The following is a 10,034-nucleotide window of genomic DNA, read 5'->3' as shown; positions in this document are numbered from 1 at the left end:
GCCACTTTTTCATGAAAAGTAAAAAGCAACTGCAATGAAATTATTTTACTAATGTTAAAAAAGAAATATATTAAACCCTAAATTCATATATTTATTAAAAATCATAGCTGGAGATATTTTCTTTTTTGTGGACAATCTCAAACACGTGAAACTCGTCTCATTTTCTCCTTTTGTCTTGAGAGTGTTTTAAAGAAAACCACCTTGATTGTGAACATGACAACTGATACACTGATATTGTTATAATCGATAAGCTATATAACGCATTCCAAGATCTTCACATATTAAGCTAAATGTGTTTGCAGGCCTCCCACCTCCCCCACCGAATTTGCTCCGTGCATTAACGTGTTTTGAATGACAATCGTTCGCACTGGCGCTGCGCTTGAACTTGACCGGCGGAATTGCCTGGGAAAAGAGGCGCGACTTTGGCCCTTTGCTCCTCTCCTTTATGGAGTGGAGGCTGTTAAGACTGATGTCAGCGCTCATTAGCATAAACTTCAGCCTGTTCCCAATTAAACCAGCAAAGCAGCAAGAAGACCAGTCTGTTTTCACATGGCGGGGAATGAACCAACATCTCTCCCTCACTCTCGGGCATCAGAAGAAGCTATAATGTAAGTTGATGGTGTTTCTCAGTTGGAATAGTGTTTTTAGAAATGTCATTAAGTTGTAATTAATTTTTTTACTTTAATTTCAAAGTGTAATTTTTGTGATTGAAAACTCAGTGTTGGTTTATCTGTTCTTGATGTGCTGGAGACATAACTCAGATTTAGTTACTTTTTGATAATTCCTTTCATCCTCCTTTTTTGTTTTCGGTTCCTGAAAGTGATGCTTTATGATGTGGGAGTGATGATGGACACACGACACCTTTCTCTCATGCTTCCACCTGTAGGCCTAGACATGTGAGAAATGTGCCACATTACATCTGTGCATCTTTGGTGTCTCTTATGAATCTAGAGGTGCCTGATGTTATTCCAGGTCTACCTGATTCCTTATTGATACAAGGAGGTGCTGGTCTCCTGAAAGCCTTTGCATAAGGCCATTTGATAATTTCTGTTGAATGAATCCACAGTACAGTATACTTCACCTGTACTGGGTTGTGTGTGGTCATGTCAGCATAATCTAGGAGGCTGTAAGTGCTTCTTTACGGTTACTGGCAAACTGACCATCGTTCCTTACTCACCTGTTTGAGAATCTAACAAACTCATTCATTAGTTTTTTGTGGAAATTTGTGCATTTGCAATAGTAAAACGACTATTTAGAGGTAGTATTATATAATGTTGCAATAGTACCCAGCGGAAGGAATGCTTTTTTTTATTCTTAATGATAATTCTCCCATGTCTCTAAGACAAAGAAAACCAAGAGGATTTTACTATTTACTATCGTTTTAACAGAACTATAATGTTGCTCCAGTAGCTTAAACACCACTAATACATTCAAATAGATTTTAAAGAGCCTGTCGTTGCTGCTCTTGAGTAGCATTTAAAATCCTGGGTGGTAAAAGGCAAAAATACACCACTGTGAAATGTTTATTCCACACAATTATACACGGGGATACTGTGCTGTAAGATGATATTTTAGCTAAATAATACATCTATGGAATTTTGATTATAGCTCACAATTGTGAGTTTTTACCAATATTTATTTGGATTTGAGTCTTTAAAACCCTTTTGTGATACCACCTCAGCAAGCAACCTCCATCGTCAGAAAAGAATAACTTGTTACAATGAACTGCTATTAGGTGCTAATTTGGGGGCATGGCAGAGGGAAGGACAAACATTTGCTCCCTGTTGGTCTTCAGGGGTGACCTCTGACACCTTCATGTCCCTGTGTCAGGTCAAGCCCCTTTGAAGAGCGGCCATTACAATTCCCAGAAGTGGCCACTTGAATTGGTCAGTTATTAACAATTGAACCCAACAGGGCTCAGTGGTCATGCATGATCACATAACAGTCATACAAATCTGACAGAAATGAATGAATTTAAGGGGAAAGTGGAAGCAGAGTGAACTGGGGGAATTAGGATTTGAATTTTTCTGCCTGGGTAGTGTGTGTGTGTGTATAGTGTATGTGTGTGTGTGTGTGTGTGTGTGTGTGTGTGTGTGTGTGTGTGTGTGTGTGTGTATGTATTACAGTATCAGTATCAACTAAAATATTCAAATACACATGACTAGATATGAATTATGTGTGAGAAAAAATCTATTATTATTGAAACTATGAAAATCAGGCTACATGTCAGGTAGAATCAGTTGTTTTGGGAATTTAAGAACGGATGAATCTTTATAAGATATTTAGTCTCATTAATGACAATGGCAATTTTCTGATAGCCAATAAATGCACCAAACATTATTCCTGTAGCCTAATGGTGGTAATAAATGCATGAAATTATTGAATATATAAATACGTTTGAATTTTTAAAAGTCTGATATGGGTAGAGGAGCAATCGTACTTTAACTTTATGCAAACAAACAAATATCAAACAACATAAAAACGTAATTCAGAAATACTTTAAATGCTCTTAATTCAGTGAATGTCGATTTGCGGTATGATTGTTTAATGGGCATCGTGGATTTACTTGTTACTGCCTTTAAATACCAAAATATTCTTTCAATTCTCATTTCCAATCTATTTCTTATTTGTAATGCATAGAACAACGTATTTCTAGCACATTATTTGTCTAATTATACTGTCCGCTGCAGTTTAAAGAGAGAATTGTATATTTTTTGTCTTTAGGTGCAATAAACATTTTACTACTTCTATTAAATACCGCTATTAAACCAATATCGTAATTATATAATAAGTCATTATGCTATTTATTTATCCGCTGTCCAGAAATGTACATTTGAAATCAATAGACTAAATAAACCCAAATTAGATTTAGATTTGGATGCATTTTGTTCAATAACTACCTGATTTACTGGCGATATGATTCTAAAAATGTAAAACGACATCGACATAATTTCAGTCTGAAACTTAAATCTTTGTGGATCTTTCATAAATCAGTTTTAGAGCCACTGATGATTTATTCAGCATCTACTCCTGTTATTTGCCATTACTTCTCACAAACAGAAACCCCCTCCTGCTGGAGCCACAAAAACACACAAACACAAGCAGATAAAAAAGACACAACAATTCCTCCGTTGTTTTTATAAAGCCAACACATCCCATAATATAATGACATTATATATGATTTTTACAGATGTGATAGAGACTACCACTGATATAGCCTGTTGTTCTAACAGTATTTTGAGGACTGCGGGCTTTTAGATGACACTGTTTTGTACTCTCATACATTCACTTCTCCAGGGCCGTCATTATTTCAAGGTGAATCACGTGTCTTCTGCAAGATTGTACGGCTATAGATTGACTCCTTCTATTCTGCATCCTCATGTAGGCCTACCGGGATATAATGCGATACTGTCCACTCATAAAATATTCATCTCTATACACCTCATTGCTATTACACCCATGCTCGCTTTACATTTTCCAAATTTCAGCAGCATTTTTTTAAGTGTGAATAAATTAAGAACATTTATAACAGGCCTCACTTCCTTCATCTGTTACACGGTCGTTGTATCTGCAGAGTTGTAGAGTTTTATTAAATTCGTCTGCATCAATTTAGAGGCTGTATTTCTGTAATATTGTTGTTATGAGCTTATGAGCCGTTTTATGGAGTTTTCAATGTGTTGTGTGGATTAATTTAGGCCAGTCACACCTTACACAGGCCTGAGCTCCAGTGCTGCTTTTCAGCCAATAGGTGTCGCTGTTTAGCTCCAGTAGTCTTCACGCTCACTGAGACGTTCAAAGCTCAAAGCTGCTCTAACATAGAGGCCTGACCAGCGCTCATTTCGATGACGATCCTATGAGTATAACAAGAATCTCTTGACTATGTTAATATGTTTAGAGCCTGTTGGTTGCTCGTTTGATTCTTTTAGATCTCAGTAAACACGCGTGTGGCTCACAGACATGAAATAAAAGATAAATGTAGGAAGATAAACCTTTATAAATCTATATATATTTCTGATGTATTACTTGTAGGTATAGAGTTAACCTTTACTTTAATGTTGCCATACATTACGTGAAGAGGGGAAATATAACCTTGATTTAATTCCATATGTCAGACTGGATTCTACCCGGAGACTGTAGGCCTAATATTGTTGTATAATAATAATAATAATAATAATAATAATAATAATAATAATAATAATCATTATAATAACAATGATCTTTTCTTATTCGTGCCCTAAAATGATTTATTATGAAAGTGGAATAAAGCCTAAAACAAACTGTGACCTATTGAATCTTGGATGGTCTGTTAGGCCTCATTTTCATTTGCATTAAACTGCTTTGCGCTTCCCAGTGATACAGGCTATTGTTCATTTCATAGATTTTATCATTGTACAGTTTTCATTCAATTCTAACTTCTGCTAAATTGGCATCTGGTGTCACACACACACACACACACACACACACACACACACACACACACACACACACACACACACACACACACACTGAAAATTTTATTCATAGAGTCAAAATGCCTTTTTGAGTGAGGAAATGTCTTATTTCTTCTATAAAAAAAAAAAGTTGATGATCCTGCTATAAATGCAACAGTAGCAGCGCTAGTAAAGTAGACGTATAACACAAATCAGGCTTGTTGAGATTCCGCGATCGAGCCTCCGCCGTGGATCCCACACACAGGCGCATTGGACAACATATTTGGAATAACCTATCCCGGCGCCTGACGTCAGCACGCAAACAATTACGTTGATTTTAAAGGCTAGTTTTCTTGAACGCAGCTGTGACTCTCCTTTGTATTCATATACAGTCTGTTGATCTACTTTTAAAGACGCAATTCAGTAGTTTTTACTGTCTTTATGCTGGCCATTTGGCACACCGTGCGCTCCGTTACGCACAGAGAGGAAGGGGACGTCGTACCACGTAAAGCAACGTGACCCGCAGGAGCTCCGGGGAAGCATCTGCTTCTCCTGGCGCTACTGAGGCTGCGGCAACAGCATCACACTGTGTGATTCACACACTCCGCTGCTGCGTGCTGCTCTTTGATCGTCCCCATCTCGTTCAAATCGTTTCTCTCTTTAACGCGTTTTCTCCTGCAGCCTGCCTAGAAACGTATGGAAACTACAATATTTAAATCTACAGTCGTTTCTGCTGGTTAATGGCTCGTCCTGGCTCTGTCTTCTTGTTGACTCAGGTGCTTCAGTCAAGCAAGGTGCAGGTTTTGGACATCACTGCTCAATCGAGGTCTCTCTCCTGCCGGCTTCACTGCCCAAAAACGGACTCCCTGTCCGGTGCCATCAGGACTTCACGGTGCCGCTGACTGTGGGGGGACAGGGGGAGGATGGAGTGTGCTGGGGCTGAGGAATGTAGGTATCTTCCATGGACCATTTGTGACTCTGCCAAGCAGCGTGCTGCTGTGATGTGCTTTAACATCACACGGCGTCGAGCTAAAGCTTTTTGATGTATTCTTTCCTTCCACCCGACAAAATCCAAATTTTGGGTCTGTTGCATATGTGCCCCAAGGGTCCTCAGAGGTTCCTTCCTCCACCCTGTCTTCCACCGACGTGCAGCCTCTGCACGTCGCTCACCACGTCTATAAAATGCTGCCAAAATAAATACTGGCTGCAACTAAAGAGGGGAGACGCGTCATTCTAACAAAATAATGGACACCAGTTCACAATGGTCAACGCATAAATGTGTTTCAGTTTTCGGTACACGTCGCCCAAAGCAGCCGGTCTGTGTGCATGCATGCGTGTGTGTGTGTGAGCGAGAGAGAGAGAGGGAGGGAGAGGGAGAGAAAGAGAGAGAGAGAGAGAGAGAGAGAGAGAGAGAGAGAGAGAGAGAGAGAGAGAGAGGGGAGGGGACCAGCGACGCAGCAGCTCCGCGCACACTGTCATCCGAGGCTGGTGAGGAGATGTTGGGATGCGGGAGCGGATGCTGGTAGCAGTATCGCCTCGGCCTCGGCTTGTCTCTGGTCACTCAAGCAAAAGTAATGCCGGTGTTTTAAAAACAACTCTTCTTTGGGTTGGATCAACTCATTGTGCAGGTTTCCTCTCAGCCAGTGAAGGCTCGCAACGTGTAGGTTTCTCCCTGGACTCCTGGCTCTGATAGTTTGGTTACACTTGAGATGTGATTGTAGAAACTTGCGTTAAAACACTGAATGGACTTGAACCGGAGAAGCGGGATTTATTTAAAGTTGGTGGCTTGTAAGTATTAATTTTGAATGTTTTTATTTGTGGATTGATGGTGTTTTTAACATTTAGACTATGGAAATGTGGATGCTTGGCTATTTGCTATATAATAATAGTAATAATAATGATAGAAATTAGTATTAATAGTAATAACATAAGTACTTACTATTAAAAAATATTAAAAGTAATAATTACATTACATTTCAGTAAGGTTGACATTATGGTTCAATTAAACATTAAATTGCAGTTTCAAATATAGTGAGCCCTGAAGTGATGAGTGGCAGCCGGCTGTTCCATCCCATATTAGCGGGAGCATCCATTGAGCGGTGATGAGGCGGGCAGAGTGGCCCCAGAGCTGGCGTTTATAAAGCAAACAGTTGTGTGATTGTTAGCAGAGCCTGGGAAAATGTCCCCTTGGCTGGGAGGTGGAGGGACTTGACGCCAGAGCCTCTTGTTAAGAAGACTTGTGTGCTCCCAGACAGCATTGTGATGCTAATGAGCACCAGCACGTTGTTGAACTTGATGTTGACTTTTTTTTCTTTGGGCGTTTTTTTTTCTTTCTCCTTTCTTTCTTTTTCTTTTTTGGTCACTTGTTTGTGGGAAAATCCTCTCTGGAGCTACAGTGTGAAAATAATTAATCAGGCCTTTGCAGTTAACTACAATCGAGAACCATCAAATACTTGGAAATTATACAAAGTCACTTTTACTCAGTTTTTGCTGTTTCATGTTTGGTGTTAAAGTTTATTTTACCAAACCTGTTCTTCTGAGAGAGAGAAAGAGAGACACTCACTTTACATTTTCATGAATACGAGATTCCTTTTTTCCCAAAACCAAAATTAATAGATACGTCCAACAATCATATTTAAATATTTGATATTTTATATTATTAATAATGGTAATATTTTAATATAAAAATGTGTGTGTTGCTATTATAATGGTTTAAATTATAAAACTGATAAAAGTAAAAGTAAAATAAGTACAACAGAATTATGTTACATTTAACAAGATTTCTTTCTTTCTTTCTTTCTTTCTTTCTTTCCTTCCTTCCTTCCTTCCTTCCTTCCTTCCTTCCTTCCTTCCTTCCTTTCTTTCTTTCTTTCTTTCTTTCTTTCTTTGTTTATTGCTCAGTGCAACAGGTGTAGGCCTAACCTACTGTAAATTGAATTGCCAGGACTAGAAATCTATCTCCTGTATACATTTCTACTTAAAACACATAATTGCTCATGCAATATAAAATCAAACATCCAACACTGGCGCAATATTAATTTTAAAGCGATTAATCTGCATTACGAGATTTAACTTAAATTAACTTGAGCACACTCAGTTTCTCTATAAACACAATTATGTCCACATAATAACTAATATAATCAGGTGTAAAATTGGGCTGATGTAAATCTTATATTTTGCATAAATATAATGTTAGAGTTAAATAGTGTTTATTTCCCTGGTTAATGTGCCAGTTATAGCAAAAAGAAAACCAAATCACAACTGCCTTTGCTTCTTGAAGTCTATTGGCAGATTTAGATCATCATTCTCAGTGGGATTTATTTGAGAAACAGTTTTTTAAAATACTCGGAAACCTGTGATTGTATGTGAGCTGTTGGGCTGCAGACAGCTGGGTGCTGTGAGGTTCCTCGATCTGAATATGAAAATATTTTTTATGCGTTCGTACTGTCACTCAGTTTTAATTTGAAAATGTATTTTATTACAGTTTATTAGATCCCAACGGGTTTAGAATTTGCTTGAATAAAGCCAAACTATTTCAGTGTTTCTCTTTTCAACCTCCGATTTCTAAACAGCGCCGTGAATTAATTTCATTCGTTTCAGCACCAAGGACAGAGACTGTACTTTTACTGGAGGTGCTGAACTTCAGTCTCTACAGTTTTTCTTTAATACAGCAGTTTTATTACAATTAAACTGACCCCCCCAAAAAAAAAAAACCAAACATATTTTAAGTGGCTGCTTTTGCATATTTGTTGATTTTGTTTTGAAGTTCTTGCAATAACAGAAACAAACGAGAAAGAAAGAATCCTCCATTTTTTCTCGTCGCTGTCATCTTACGAACACACCGTGAACCCGGCGTGTTTAACAAACAGCAGACACACACAAAACAATATGGCCGGTAACTTAATTACTGGCTGACTGACGTTTGATGTTTCTCAGCCTTCTGGGAGAAATATGAGCAAAGGAGAAGACAGTGAACGCAACATGTGCAGGCTGCAACGTTACAGAGGAGAAAGCTGTTGGCAAGGTGTTTAGCTCGTTGTCACTGCACACCTGACTGCACTGTACGTCTGACAGGACGTGACGCAGTCAGGGGGCGTGTTCAGACCAATTCACGTGAGGCTGATGAAAGGCAGAGCTAAGAGTCAATCAGTATTAATGTACAGTACCATCATGCAGAGCGAAAAATCAGAGAGCGCGTCCACACACCCACACCCCACACACACACACACACACACACACACACACACACACACACACACACACACACACACTTTTAAACTGTTACTTTTGCCCTTAAAAACATGAATAAATAATAGTATTAGTTTATAAATATTTCTGCTTTAGCAAAGAAATAAACAGCTACAACTGTCAGTCTTATTTACTTCTGGCATAAAATGGAAGTTTAGTTGATTTGAAAAAAAAACACAAAATGTATACTATATTTTTTGTTTCTCAAACGAGGGCGGATGGCAGGGAGCCTTGGTAATTATGGAATTATAGAAAATGGGGTTCTTATTTGGAAAAGATGAAGAATATTTCCTGTGTCTCTGCTGTTGAGAAACCCAATGATAATGCGATGATAATTTCCTAAAATATCCCAAGCTCTTTCCTGAAATAAAAACACTTTATTTGCAGGCCTACATAAAACTGGCAGAGCTCATTAAAATTCAAATGATAAAAATCGTGTAGGTCACACACACACACACACACACACACACAGAGAGAGAGAGAGAGAGAGAGAGAGAGAGAGAGAGAGAGAGAGAGAGAGAGAGAGAGAAAGAATTACCGACTGTAACTACAGTGGAAATATACGAGAGGCTCGTTATTTCGCATTTGAAATGGAACTTGGCGCCATCTATAATTAAAAAAAAAAAAATCACAATTTTGAATAAGGATGAATCATACAGTGTGACCTGTACACGGTTCTATTAGAAAGGATACACTCACACACCATAGGCTTCTATTAATATAGCAGCAGAGGCTGTAGTGCAAATGAAGCGTACAGTACCGCTTTAGTCATTCTTTACATTTTCTTCATTAGACTCTCAGACAATCGCCTCCCTGCAATTACTAATTAAAACATGAAAGTGGCGCGTTTTGAAGACGAAAGGTAAATGCAAAGAAATCTACAAAATAATAGAATAAAATCATTCGTTTTCTTTGCAAAAAAAATGATATGATTTGGATTGTCAAAACTAACCCTAACCTTTAACCGGTGCAATGCTGTGTCCTGAAACCTGCAGGTTGTTGGCTTGTTCACGTGACTGACTGCTTGTTCTGTGTTTTTTTATGGGGACAAACTTTCTGTCCTTATTTACCCAGACAGGGTGTGGCTGAAAGACGGATAGTTTATTGTCAACAAATCCTTAAACATGGCCAGTTGTGTGATGTATTGCCCACGGCCTACATCCAGTCAGGTGACTGTGCTGCTGTCTCACACTGTTGCACCCATGTACCTCCTTTAGGACAAAGCTATTATTGTTATTATAAATTTGAATACTCTTACCGTGCGTACTGTTTAGTTTTAGTGGTGAGTGAAACATGGTGCATTATTGATGTTATCTAATGGATCATAGAAATATTCCTCACTTTGTTTAAGGAGCT

General features: G+C 38.5%; 1 long non-coding RNA gene across 4 annotated transcripts in view; it reads left to right on the top strand.

Moving 5' to 3' along the window:
- Positions 1-497: 497 nt before the first annotated feature.
- The window catches only part of LOC127350472 (uncharacterized), a 44,813-nt gene continuing 35,276 nt past the window's right edge, over positions 498-10,034 (top strand). Inside the window, exons 1-2 of one of the 4 annotated variants that reach the window (XR_007880583.1) lie at positions 498-608; positions 5,207-5,378. This is a non-coding gene — a long non-coding RNA (uncharacterized LOC127350472). Of the gene's footprint in view, positions 609-5,206; positions 5,379-5,903; positions 6,219-10,034 lie in introns of those variants that run through there. The other 3 variants (XR_007880584.1, XR_007880582.1, XR_007880586.1) reach the window with 3 other exon arrangements.

Source organism: Dicentrarchus labrax, unplaced genomic scaffold (assembly GCF_905237075.1).
Source record: "Dicentrarchus labrax unplaced genomic scaffold, dlabrax2021, whole genome shotgun sequence".
NCBI lineage: Eukaryota > Metazoa > Chordata > Actinopteri > Moronidae > Dicentrarchus > Dicentrarchus labrax.
Note: the sequence above shows the minus strand (reverse complement) of the source record. Positions and strands in the feature narration are given on the sequence as shown.